This window comes from Strix uralensis, chromosome 8 (assembly GCF_047716275.1).
Source record: "Strix uralensis isolate ZFMK-TIS-50842 chromosome 8, bStrUra1, whole genome shotgun sequence".
Taxonomy (NCBI): Eukaryota; Metazoa; Chordata; class Aves; order Strigiformes; family Strigidae; genus Strix; species Strix uralensis.
In genome coordinates, this window is record NC_133979.1 from 6,875,486 (window position 1) to 6,889,613 (window position 14,128).

At 41.1% G+C, this 14,128-nt stretch overlaps 1 protein-coding gene across 1 annotated transcript in view; it reads left to right on the top strand.

Annotated features, from left to right (window-relative positions):
- Positions 1 to 14,128, top strand: part of LRP8 (LDL receptor related protein 8) — a 192,940-nt gene that overhangs the window by 149,561 nt on the left and 29,251 nt on the right. The window lies entirely within an intron of this gene.

The following is a 14,128-nucleotide window of genomic DNA, read 5'->3' on the forward strand; positions in this document are numbered from 1 at the left end:
CCAAATTAATGTAAATATGTTCTGAATGCCACGTAATTTCAGTATAATGATGCTATTAATGGATTTAGAAATAGCTGACTGTTTCTCTTCTGGATGTTTCAGCATCTTAGTCTTGCTTATCTTCCACATTTTTAGTGCACGTGCAGGTTCTTAAAATGGAAACTTAATCCAAGGACAAATTACCATCTTCTGATGATTGTTGGGTAACTCATGTGAAATGAATTAGTGACTTCCATCTAGTTCCTTATGCCTGAGTATTGTCCCCACATAGGCTGCCACCTCAGTGGGTGCACATGGCAGTCTCTGCCGAGGGCTCGCTGCTGAGTCTGAATGTGGAATGGTCTGTTCTCTGGCCAGAGGACCAGGCAGAAAGGCACTGACAGGCAAACTTGGAGCGTCCTGGGTGGGTGCAAACATCAGAAGCTTTCAGTCCTAAACTCTGTTGACTCAGCACCTTTCAGAGGCATTAAACTCACTTTGAGAAGGAAACAGGAGGCACTGCTGCATGGCTGTAGTGGAAGCATTTTCAGTGAGGTTGCTTGTCAAATTAAGGTGTTTTCCTCATGGATGAGAACAAATGCGTTAGCTGTTTAAACTCTGAGAGCTTGTGGAGGATTGATAGCTATCCTCTCTTTTATCCAAATCTGATAAACCTCACTAAGCCTATCCACTGATACTCTGTTAACATTCCCATTTCTTCTCTGTTTAGAATCCTCTTTTATCCATTTTCTCTTATCTCAGCAGCACACAGTATCCTGACCAAAAAAAAAAAAGTCTGTTCCTAGGTTCAGACCTTTTCTTTTCTTTTTCCTTAACCTCTGCACTCGTGTTTTTGTTCTCATTTTAAAACAAGCTTCAGTGCTGTCACCTGCAGCCCCCTGGAGCAGAGCACCCTGTCATGGCTGCACCTCTCACAGAGCTGACCAACTTGTCTATAAATAACACATCTTTCTGGATAAATGTTTGGAAGGGAGTTTATTTGTGCTTAGGATAATTTCTACGGTGAGAGGCTGTACGTGCAATAAACAAGTGGAAGATGACTTGAAAATACTGTGAATCAATGTGAAATTTACCCAGTGTAGTGAGTGTAGGCACTATCATGGCCAGCTAGAGGGAGAAAGTTGCTGTTCAGAAATTCAGAAAATCTTATGCTTGGGTTGTGTTCTCCTTTGTGCTTTGTATCAGCCATGCCCTTGGTGCATCATCTTGCACAAATGGAAACAAACTGGTGCTCTACATCCCTTTCCTTCGCTTTTGGTCAGTGTTGAAGACTTGCTGTTTTGATTGGCACCCTGTGAGATCTGAAAAAGGTTTGTCACAGCAGTGCTCAGAATAGCATTCCTTCAAGGAAGGAGAGAATTTGCAGTCTTGTATGCTGTCCTTGTGTAACCCCCTCTAGACAAAAGGTTCAGCTGTAGTTAGCAAGCTCTGGACTTACCTGAGTGCAGGTATGCTGAAAAAAAAAAAGTCATCATCTCAAACAATGGATAAGTCAGATATTTCCTTTGAGTTCCTCATCTCTCCCTGTACAATCCAGCCTTATAAAAAAACTAGCCTTAGGAGTAAGCAAAGCAGACTGTATTCATCTGAAAAAAGGGTCCTGTTTGCCATGTCTGGAGTGAGAAACAACATATTGATAGATGAAATCCATTAAAATAAAAACTTCCACAGAAATGTGTAAAACAGCCTTTGCTGTCTGTTAGGCCTGGTCTGGTACCAGTATTAGGAAAGCAGTTATTTTCATAAGCAGTCCAGGCACTGATCCCATCATACTGCTTGGAAGCCATTATCAATGGATGGGAAGGCACTTTATCGTCGTTCACCCATGAACAAAGAATAAAAATGGTGCAGTTTTCACCCTATGGAAGAACTTCCCAAGGAAGCAAAGGAAGTTGTGCATTATTTAACCTGCAGTGTTTAGGGATCCAGATTTGTGTCTGCACAGGCTGTAATGGCACCAAGGATTAATTGCAGGTATGAATCCTTGCATGTAGGTAGCTAAGTGCCTGTCTGCCTAAATAATTTACCTCCAGCAGGTAGGCTTTAAGGCTACTGCTAACTTCAGTGCACAAACAATTTTTGAAAATGCAAATATCTGCCTTTTTAAAATAAAAGAGTATATAAAAAGAAAGAAAACACACATTTTTCAATTATTTGGAGCAGAAGTAATTTGTGTCTTCACAATACTAAGTGTGTTGTAGTCATAAGTCAAGTTTAGTCCTCTAAAATAGATGTCAACAGTTCATAATGTAAGAGCAGTCTTGGATTTGCTGGCTTGGAGGTGCTGGCATCCTCTTTCTTATTTCCCTGGTTGAGGTTTTCTGCTCCCAGTGTACCTAACCTTTGTCACAATTGATTGACAAGCTTAGGAATACGTTTACTGAGACTGAAAAGAGAAATTAAACATGGAAGACTGTAATTAAAGCATCACAACTCGGGTCAGTCTGGACTGTGCTAACTACTGCAGAACTTGTTAAATTCCTGCTAAGAGAGATATTAACCAGTGTTTTGCCAGCTGCTCAGGAATGCAGAGAGCAGTTCAGCATGACTTTAGAACAGAAGAACGACCATCCTGTACAGCTGCAGTGGGCATTGAACCCCTTTAATGCACACATCGCTTGTTCCTCCTGACAGGACTCTGGGATGCTCGAGAGAGAGAGCGAGGCTCTGTCCCCATCTCTTCTGATCGTGTTACTGGTTCCCACCTGGACCACCTCTTGCACCCAGTATGGATATTGTGTCTTGCAGATGAGGAGTTGGAAATGTACCGTTTTCCCCTTTCCCAACAGTCAGATACAGTGAAATGATATATTCATTGATACATTGATAGCATAATAAGCTATTTTCCCATACCATGATTTATTCTGCTAAACTATAGTACAGAGACAGTAATCCATGGAACTTGTGCAGGTAATGGACATACTTACACTGGTCTCATAAAGTTGTCCAAGGCTGAGAGCCAGGAATTCCTGCAGGAGTCTTGTGACAGCGACAGCCTCATTACCAAGAGCATCTTCTTTTGGACCCTGGTCTAGCTTTTCATTGCCAACAATATACCTCAGAATTAGTTCTAGATCTTCAGCCCTATGATTCGATGTGCCAGAATAAAAGTGAACAAACTGAGTAAAGTTTTTTAAATTAGTAAGAGAAACAACAATAAGCACAGTCTTGCTCAGCTGTAAGCCACATATCCTTGCCATAGTAGCTCACAGCCTTCACATTTCCATGGTATATATGTCACTTATAAGATCCTCAGGGCAGGACCTTTTCACTTACTCTTTCCTGACAAAGCTGCAGGCACATGGGTGATGCTCCATAAAAAAGCAGCAGTGCTTACAAGCAAGTGGTCCTTTTCTTGGAAGATCCAAGTGCAGAAAACATTCAGGGTCAACTCTTTCCAGTGCCTGGCTCAATAGCCCTCATGTCACTTGAGCACCATTGGCAGCAGGCAGAATTTAAAGCAGGTTAAAGCTGGTCTGATCCCTCCAGCCCATCCACGTGGTGATGAGCCAGCTGCAGTGGTGAAATTATAAAGCTGATTTAAAGCTATCTTCCTTCACACTGCTCCTGCACCCACACTGACATGATGTGACCTTTCTGTTGACGTTTAAATAGTTTATCATCTTTTATCATTGTCCTGTTGCAATAAGGAGCATCATGTCATCTCAGCATCATTCTCTTCTTCATGCAGTAAAAGGTACCTATGTTTTGCATCTGAGTCACACTTCCAGCGCTACCTATGGGAATTCGACTATGCTGATTCTGTTTATTCCAAATCTCCACAAATCCTACTGAGACCTTTTTACTTGGTGATAACGTAGCACTAATTTTATCTTCCTTTGCAGCCTGTTTAATATGTGCTTTCATCAAAGCTACAAATTCTGTTCATTACCTTCATTAACAGGATAGGTTCACAGTGATGTACCTGTTCCTCAGTCAGCTCAGAGGGAAATCAAACCCAAAGAATCAGATTTTGCCATATATTCTCCCTGAGAAACCCACCAATTTTAATGGTGTTAAAGCACATAGTATTGTATTCGTGCCTGTAAAGGAAATGTTTATCTACTGTCACTATTCATGATTATTTTAGCATGTGATGAAAAGAGACATGGCTAGCCTGAAATTCCTGGCATTCTATAGAAGGTAGCTGTAACTTGAGTACACTTGCCATGGTGGAGGAATCTACAATTATTTCCAAGAATGGAAAGGAAATGACTATAGATTTAACAAATGGAAGTCCTTCATAAATAAGATAAGGTAGCACAGCAATTATATCCTCTGGGCTTTACATGATGTTTAATTACTGGACAGCTGGAGGGATTAATGCTTGTGCATTATGCCCTGGCTCTCAGAAATTAAACATGTACAGCTGCCACTTTATCACTGCTTAAAGTATTAGAGCTCCTTCAAAAGCAGTAGTAATTGCAGAAAAATCCCCATTGTTATTTAGGAAAAATCTCAGCCCATAATCTATTTGTCCTGAGTTCTTTCAGAACAAAACAGTAAGAAAAAATGAGATTGGTAGTTACCTCTAATTGCACTGTTATAGGAAAAATGAAGGTTGCATTTTTAATATATTGGATGCTTTTTGTAATTAAATACGAAATACTGTATGAACTTAAGTTAGAGATAAGATAGTCATTGCATAAGTCAATAATTAAACCCTAAAGTCATGGCCTAAGCTGTGCTGGGGCCCTACCTGCAGAAGGTTAGGGCAAAATGGCTTTGTTTTCCCTGCTGCTGTCTCTTGAGCTTACGTTTAAAAAAAGAACAGATACATGTAACATTCTGCAAATTGAGTTTCCCAGTACTGAGTGGTGCCTTGCTCACAACAGCAGGCTTTGGTGGTGGCCTCTGTACATTTGCTCTGTGCTGATCCCTCAGATACAGATAAATTGTCTGTATCAGTATGTTCCATGAATAATTTATTCTTTAAAGCATAATAGACAAAAACACAATGTGAAAACAAGACAATTTAGAATTTGTTACTTTTACAATATTTCCCTGAAGGTACGCTAGGAAAAAAGAACAGATGCAAAGACCACATGCAAGAGTGCTCTCACACACATACAAGTCCTACACACCCCAAATGATAATTTTTCACAGCGTTGTGGAAGAATGGTATGAAAGAACTGGTTTTATACAAAGATTTGTGGATAATTAAAATGAAAACCTAGTACTTCCGGACTGCACGTTAACCTGTGCACACACACAAAAGCTTTGTTCTGCTGCTCTTCCTGTACTTTAGCTGGAGAAGTTGTCTCTGATTCTTCTTTCCAATCTCACATGTCGTACTGTCAGAAGAGTGAAAATTGGCCCATAGTTATGTTTATCTTCTGGGCAGTCTATCTTTCAACAGTTAGAGCTCTTGGAGTTGAAACAGCCAAGAAATTGCATCTCTTATTGCCAAACATGATTGTATTTCATGTCCCTGAAGGGCTTTCTTCATAAGAATGGAGCTATGATTCTGAGCCTATTCATCCAACAAGTAAGAATCTGTTTAGTTTTATTAAAAGAAATCTTCCGTCGCTGTCAGTGCCAACAATCGTGTTACAGTGGCAGATACGTGGGTAGGAGTTCCATCCTTCAGTGGCCACGGGTACATATGCGTTACGCTAATTAACGAGTGCTTAGCAGTTATGCTTCCTGAGCATATGATCTGAAGACTGAGTCAAAATCAGTTAGCTTGAGCTCAATAAAGTCCTACGCAGGAGAGGACCATGTAATGTTTGATGCAAAACCAAAAAAAAGCTGGTTTATGAGTCATGTTAATGGATAAAACAACATTTGAAAGTTATCTTCGTGGCTGAAATACACTATTTTCATACAGAGGAAGATATAATGGTTGGATTAACTTTGCTTATCTTTTGCAAATAAATTTGTTTATTTGATAAAATATAACTGGGAATGTTTAGCCCGTAATAAAATACACTCAGTACACTTCTTTCCAACAAGTTTAAAATTGCTTGTGTTGAACAATTGATTCTTCATTTTAGGCCAAATCCAGCAGAGCGCTGCCTTCTATTTCAAAGCTGTAGAAACTGAAGGGCAAACCCTAATGCCATGGAAATCTCACTGCTATTAAAGCAAGTGCAGTTAGCACACAACCCTTACACTTCTAATTGCAGTGCGTGTCACTAAGTGCTTAAATTTTCCATTTGAGTAGAAAATCTAAGACATTTTTTCTAAAAATCATTGCCATTCCTTTGTGGAGTTGAGAGTACATTATGTGGGTATCTTGTTTACGTCAAATAATAGCTGTGTCCCCTGATATCACATAACTGAAAATAATTAGGGACTGCTTGTTTTCTGAAAAGTCTGTCAATCTCTCCCCCTCCCAAAACCACCACAGTCGTGTTGTCTTTATAAACTTGGTCAATATAGTTTGTGTTCATAACCTTGAATCTGGTTTACACTGAATTCTGCCAATTGTCTAAATTGTATCCTCAATGCTTTTTTTTTTTAAGGTACTCTTCCCTTCAGTTTCCTTGCAAACTGCTTTATTTCAAGAGCATCTTTTCAATTGTTATTGAACCTACATTCAAACTCACTTTGGATCGCTGTTCCTAGAGAAATGTGAGAGACAGTTGGGTAAACTGGGGGGGTGAGGTGTGACAACTCTCAGTGTTTCCTTGTTTTGTCTGTGCTCCAGAATAGTTAATCGTGCCGTGTTCTAAATGCAATGAGTATTTAATAGTGAAACAACCTGCAGTAAGAAGAAATTTCTCCTCTTAGAGAGAATTCCCATCAAGCAAAGTAAATTAGTGAAAGTGGAGATTTTATGGAGCAGTGACCTCATTGCTTGCAATGTGAGCACTGCTTTGTCCCTCATTATTCAGCTGTGTTAAAACCTGTGAGCCGTTGGCTGCTGTAGCTACCAGATTACCATGCTGAAGCAGGTTTTTCCCTCTGCTTTACCTGTTTGGCCCATGGGTTCAGAAACGTATGCTGAGGGTGGCCAATGTGGCTTTTCTTTGCTCTCCTTTTCACAGATAGGCCTATGCAGCAATTTCATCAACAAAGAATTCCACCTAAGAATTAAGAATATTTTTTTCTTTCTCTACAAATGCTTTTGAGTTGTGCAGTTTTCATGACATGAGAGTAGCTGCAGAAGCATTAGCAGTGCCCGTAGCTTTGTAGTGGCAGTTGCTGCTCCCTTGGTTCCTTATCTGCATTCAATAAAGATAAGTATTGTAGATTGTTACAAACCTCTAGGATTCCCTTCTTAGTTATGGCAGTGTAAGAATTGATTGATTCTGGTGGAACAGTTCAGTTTTCCAAGTAGTTAAACTAGTGCTATCCCTGTGCTTGGGATGTGTGGGTAAGGAGGAGGTGGCAGGCCAGTGATACAGCTGTGGACCAACAGACGAGAGTTTGAATTCCTTGCCTTTCCCACTCAGAAAAAAACCCGAAGCTTGCAAATTTTCTGAGAAAGAAACAAATTGTGCTATCATTTGCCAATGTGACTAAAGTGTAGCTTTTAAGATTCTGTTGAAGTCTGTCTCCTAAGCTGGACATAAGAAACCAGAAAGCAGGTATAATAAGGCAGTTTGTGTGTCTGTTATTAGCAGATGAGCACAGAGTGGAAGTCTGCCCAGTGAACGGAAGGTAAGATCTATGGAGTAGGCTTTTCCTGGCAAAATATCTGCGATTGAAACTCTGCAATGGAAAAATTGACTCCTGGTCATGCAGGAAGTTCTGTGCAGGCAGTCCTCATAACCACAGGGTGTCCCGAATCCCAGGGCATACACATTGCGTGGTTTTTGCATGTACTGTCACTGGATCAAGGCCCTGGTCAGTAATGCTCTGTTCTGGCTGCTGGAAGAACGTTTATATATTCCTCGGAAATACAGAATTTTGTGTGATAATATTAGAGCAGCTGTTAGTTTCATGGATATTATCAGACGTTTCCGAGGGATTTGCCAAATTGGTATAATTTGTAAAACTGCCATTTTAATAAGCAAGTCATGTCTGAGGGAATAGGAGTAAGCTTGTCCCATACAGGTTCCAATTTTCAAAGTCAGAAAAGAAACCCACTAAACACATCCCAGCATATTTTTTTTCCATTTAAATTTTGGCTAGTACCAAACATCTCCAGCCTGATTCAGCTGATTATATTCCAATCAGAATATAAAAGAGTAATAATAATGTCTTCATGCCCCTGAGATCCCCACGGGATGTCTTGGATTTTAGTAAAAAGCAGCACAGTATCAACATTTTGACCACCTTTTTTTTTTTCCTCCCAATCTGCTTTATTTTACCCCAAAACCCTCTACACTGGACTCACTTGTTCTTATTTTGAGGTTGCTTTCAGTCATTTAACCAAAAGAACCTGTGATAAACTTCCTAACACTTTCCTGTTACGAAGTAAAATTGAAGAGACTGCAAGTATGAGTTAGCAACCTTAGAGCACATAGGTAAGATTGAAGATTGGGAAGAAATTCAGAGTGTGCGTACCATTTGTACATAAGCTGCTTCTCTCTGTAAATTGTGGGGTCGTAATTAATTCTATTTTCAGAAAATTAAACCACTTTGAATGAATATATGATTCTCAGGAAATACATTCTAAATCAGTAAATACATTTTTGAACCAACTATTATTTATCAGCAGGATCTTTGGCATCTCGTTGCTCCATTATAATTAACTAATACTATGCAAATACTGCTGCAGAGAATGGAAAAATAACTCGTTTGTGTTTGAGGGGAGCAGTGTAGCAAAGGCAGCGAGTGCATGCAAATATTAATTTGCAAGAGTGTGTGAGATGGCTCCTTAGCTACATTAATGATTTGAACAATATCAGGAATTACTATTCCTTCTGCAGTCTTCGTCTATATGGGCTTTTCGGTAACAATCACCATAGCAACAACCACTGTTAGTAGTGAGATTGCAATTCAGCTGCATTATTCCCTCCATGGGAGGCCTGTCATTTTTTCAGAGCAATGTGCTTCAAGGTCATCTTCATTTACCTCCATCTCTTTTGCTGTCCTTCCTGGAGGGCAACTTTCCGTGGGAACCTTGTCGTTCTAAGCATGAATCTGTGCTTTAAAGACTGACATTTGACCGAAGATCTGTATGAAATATTCAGATGTTTGGTAAGCACACCAATTGTCTGCAGACAAAACAAATAATTTAGATACAACTAAGACAGAAAATAAATTCTGGTTAAATAAAACTAACATGATGACAGCTTTCATAACTGGCCTAGGAGCTCCAACTTAATTTAGCCTGTCTGGACTCTGTGACCTCCTTATCCATGGTCCAGCTCAGAGATTAATTTATGTGGGCTGTGGTAGCTGGGTTTGCGCTTTGCTCAGGATACCTGGGCAGATGGAGCTCAGGCATTCCACTCGTGCAGCCGTGTGGAGCTCAGACCCTAAACCTCACAGCTTAGGAGGGTTTCTGAAGTCCACCAGCCTCTCCTGCAAGTGTTGAAGCAGTGATAAATCAACAGCAGATCTCTCCCTCCCCAGTGCAAATGTTAGTATGTGCAAATCATCCTTTGCTGCCTTTAGCAGGTGCATTATTAGGCTTAAGCAAACAAGAAATTTTGTGCCATGCTTTTTTTAAGTTGCTTGGGGGGGGTCAGAAAAATGCAGTGTAATAATTCATCTTATTTTCTTGTCTTCAGCATCAGTAATTGCTGTTATCCACTTTACCACAAATCTTACCAATAATTATCTATCTTTAAACTGTTTGTGTAATTTCAAGTGGAGCTGACTTTTATGGAGAAGAGAGATGAATTAAATATCTGACTTACTGAAAAACTAAAAAACCTTTAAAGATTAGCAGTGGCAGCAGTTATAGACCATTGTACATAATTCCCAGCTCCTACTAATGATGGATGTCCTGTTTATTTAATATTTTAAATTTTATCCAGATTTGAGGATCCATGCTTGGTAGAGATGTCCATTGTAGAAATGTTATGTACTTTTTTTTTTTTAAATTACAGTTCTCAAAGTGCCCCATATCTTTAAAGCATTCTGTTTCCCTCTATAAGCACTTAAAAAGCATGTGGTAGAATTACCTTATTTTTTGGTGCAGTGCATGAGCTAAGATTGTCCCAGCTGCGCCAGACTACTCACTAAAGCCTCTGGTTAAATCCTGGCTCTGGGCAAAAGAGAACCACCCAGTACTGAAACACTTAACTCCACAACTGCAATCTCTTTTTTTAAAAAAAAAAAAACAACAAACCAACCCTTCCTCTATCCAAAGACTGCTTCTGCTCCGCTCTCCTCAAGAGATGTGACAAGACTGCAGCTGGAGGCTGTGAGGCAAAAACTGACAGTTGTGCTTTACATGTTGGCATATAGTCCAAGGCAGAAATTAATGCAGAACACCTCTGGTATATATTGTCTATAGGCCAAAGCACATGTACACTATCGTTTACATGACATATTTTGCTTCCTAAAACTGTGAAGAACCTTAACAGATTACAGTACTCTACAAGAAACCTGCTTTTGTGATTATGCTTGTTTACTGCTTTGAAGCCTGTTGGTTAAACACTTCTCGACAAACATTTCCAAGATTCCTACTGCAATCATTTCATATCTGAAGTAGGTTTTGCACCTTAGAGTATTACATTCATTAGTTTCTTTGGCACTAAGGAAAGCAAGGTAATACTTGTTTCCTTTGTTTTGAACGAATAAGCTTACAATAGGACAGGTAGCAAAATCAGAGAATGCAAACAAATTGCTCAAATCAGAGAAAAAATACCCCAATGATCATTTAATTACTATTCGTACATTTTCTGTTGAAATGCTCTGGAGGCAGTGAAATGCTGTAGTGATGGGACTACCTAGATACTCTGACAGATTTATAAAAAGAGATGTGAAGTAAACTGTCCCTGGGACTTTACTTCCCCACCCTCATCTCTCAAGGGGTTATGTAAGATAATTTGTAGTGCTGCTTTTTATTATGTTTTTCAAATCAGCACCAAACCACGCAGCAGGACCCTGAAGAGCACGAGCATGCTGGCTCTTGCCTAGGTACAGAGGGATTGTAAGCAGCTTTTCTCCTCTGTTGCCTGTTTGTGCCAGAGTGAGTCCCTGAGTGGCTGGAAGCTGCAGACTTTGCTTTATCCTGGCATGCCCTGTGGATTTTAGCTGTCAGAGAGGATAACAGAAGGGTGAGAGGAATTGGGACGTTATCTGCCTTCCCGTGGCCAGCTGCACGTGGAGACAGAGGACTCTGCTGGAGATGTGTGTGACCCAGAAAGAATGGTCCCATTTGAGCTGGTCTGAAGATGGTCATTAGGTCTGTAAATGCAGAAGAGGGCATTTTTATTTCTCAAGTTCAGCAGGAGGTGCCTAGAGCAACCTTCTGTAGCGAGGGACCATGTGCTCCCATTTGGCACTGCCACTGGCTGCTCGTGCAGGCACTGCAGTGGCCCCTGTGGCAGCTCTGGTGGTTGTCCAGTGGCTTCCTTGTCATGGCACAGTGGGAGCAGCCCATCAGTCTTATTGGTTGTCCCAGCAACGTCTGCCTCCTAGGCCCTGTCCCAGTGCAGGCGATGCCCTGTCAGTGCTGGTGCCACAGCCCCTGGCTTTAGCTGCATGGGTGAGTTGCAGAGATTAGTCCCCACCTAAGGACTGTGGTGGTGGGAAGGGGGGGTTAGCAACAGCCAGACTGCTGTGCTGCTTCAGTGGAGGGAGAACTTGTAGTCTCTAGTGCTGTCATCACACTAAATTTAATTTTTAAAAAGAAATAAAATAATCATGACCATGCGATTTTTCTAGCTAGTAATTCACAGGCTTCACTGGGGAAGTGCTCATGAGAGGTTACAAAAGCTGAACTGCTCTTTTTCTGGCGGTGATTATCAGTAATTTTATATCTGTACAGGGATTTGTAGGTGCAGGGGAGGAGCTTTTGTGCAAACTTCCATTGTCTGTATCCCACACATATGTTTATCAGTTGCTAATTTGCCAGTGCAGCAGATTTCTGAAGGGAAGTGCGTACAGAGAGGAGGGGTAGAGCTGGAACCAGGAAAGCAACAAGGGAAAAAAGATGGGCTCATTACAGTTGGGGGAAAGGAAATTAACGTACATTGGGAGTGTGCAAATCATTACAACGTTGCCCAAAAATTAGGGATCAAAGGACTCTGCAAAATTTTGCTCACTGATCTGTTTCTGAGATTCATCAAAATAATCTCAGAAATTTCTTCTCAGACTTGATCTGTTACAGAAACTGTACATAGCCCTAGAAATATTCCTGTTTCTCACTTCCTTTTTTAAATAGATTGGTAAGATTATAACTGTTACTTAAATTTCTACTTGGCAGTTCCATATTATGCATCATCTGAAGAGGCTGCTAGGTTATACAGCTGTGTACTGATCAGTTATAATCAATTATTATATTTCTAGTTACAGGATAAGTATAGAAAAGTATACTCAGTGAAGAAAAAGAGCAGAATTTGGCTGAAAACAGAAGCATTTTAATGGTCTCAGTTCTGCCATGCAAGAGGGTTTTTTTTAGATGCTTCTCCATCAGACTGTGCTCTTCTTTCAGGTCCTTATGAGAGGGATTCATCTAATACCAGCTGTCTGATCTCAGTTCCCTCTGTTTGGAGAGGAGAAATATTAGCCCCTCCAAGGGACAGTTCTTATCCCAAGGTGGCAGGAGTGCCTGTTGAGGGCATCTGTGTCCAAAATACTCTGCTCAGAAGGAGCCTGAACAACCCGCCTGGACCAGATAACTTTGGTGTCTAACACTAGGTGCTCCTTTAGTGACTACGGTCTGTTGCATTTAGTTATTGGTGTCAAGTTGGGCACACAGAAGTGTGTAGCTGAGATTCTCTAACACTTAACCCCGTTGGAGGGAGCTTGGGTTGTAGCCAGTGCGTTACACCATGGAAGGCAAACCTCTTTTTCTTTGAATTAGGCAGATTGCTGCTCTGGTAGATACAGTAACATCTGGAAAACCTGGGACTAAATGGGACAGAGCACAGGGCAGGAGGGAAGAAGTATATATAGTCATGCTCTGATGTAAAACTATAGGCTGCTTAGGTTAACAGAGCCAAGCAATTTTGCAGGCTAGAATGTAAATAAGTATCTGTGTACACATGAACATGCTCTTAATTGCAAGATAAATAGAGTTTCATTCACAGGTGTAGAACAGACATGGTATTTCAGTAGAATACCACTGTGTTCCTGTCGCTGGCTGAAGGCTGGGATATGACGACTACAGAGATTCTGATGTTTTCCAGATGCATTTGCCATTGCAGCGATCGGTACCATCTGAACTGTGTGGTTTATCATAGGCACTCTGCAGATACACAGTAAATAGTTCTGCTTCTGAACACAAAAAGACTTCCAAGTTCATCGTAGAAAAAAGTTTCCTGTAATTTATTTATATATATTTATTGTACTTGTAATTTATCAAAGCTATAACATTCCTGTGGATGACTGAAACTGCAGAAGCAGAATTCTTTTTTAAATAACTACCTAGAAGTACTTAGGATAATTTCCTCCAGGGTTTTGGTTCCCCCACACCTTGATGAAATAAAGTGACTGTGAACTGCGCGGTGTTGGAGTGCCTGAAAGTTTAATTTGAGCAGGCTTCTCTGGTTCAGCTGTCCATTAGACTTGCAGAGGAGAGTACTCCACTCAGCTTCCTATCTGACAAACGCCTCATTTGTATGTTAATGTTGAGTTGTGATTTTCAGGGAAGGCATTCAGTGTGTTGTAAAGGGCCTTACTGGCAGATTGCAGCTAAATTGATGCTCGACTCACTAAATATTTACCCTACACATCCCACTTAATATGTCCAAAACCAGGCACACTGTGAAATCCTGAAACCTGATTCTGTGCTTGTGAAAGTCAGGAAGCTGGTAATGTCAGTGCGGAGCAAAGCAAAGCGCTGTGCGAGTCCACTAGCGCGTGCCAGCACACCTCCAGCCCACCCTGCAGTCTCCCCGCTCCTTCCGTGCTGTCACCCCATCCACCGGGGCTTGCCTGCCTGCTCTTGCCTCAACACCAGGGCAGCGCTGCAGCTGGCCCCCCACTTTTCCTACCTGCAGTTCTCACAGCCCAGCTGCCTCTTCTTCTTCAGGGCTAGCCAGGGGCCATAGAGGATGCATCCTATGGCACAGCTGGGGAGACGACCACTGTGTCTTCACCTGCTCCTTGCCAT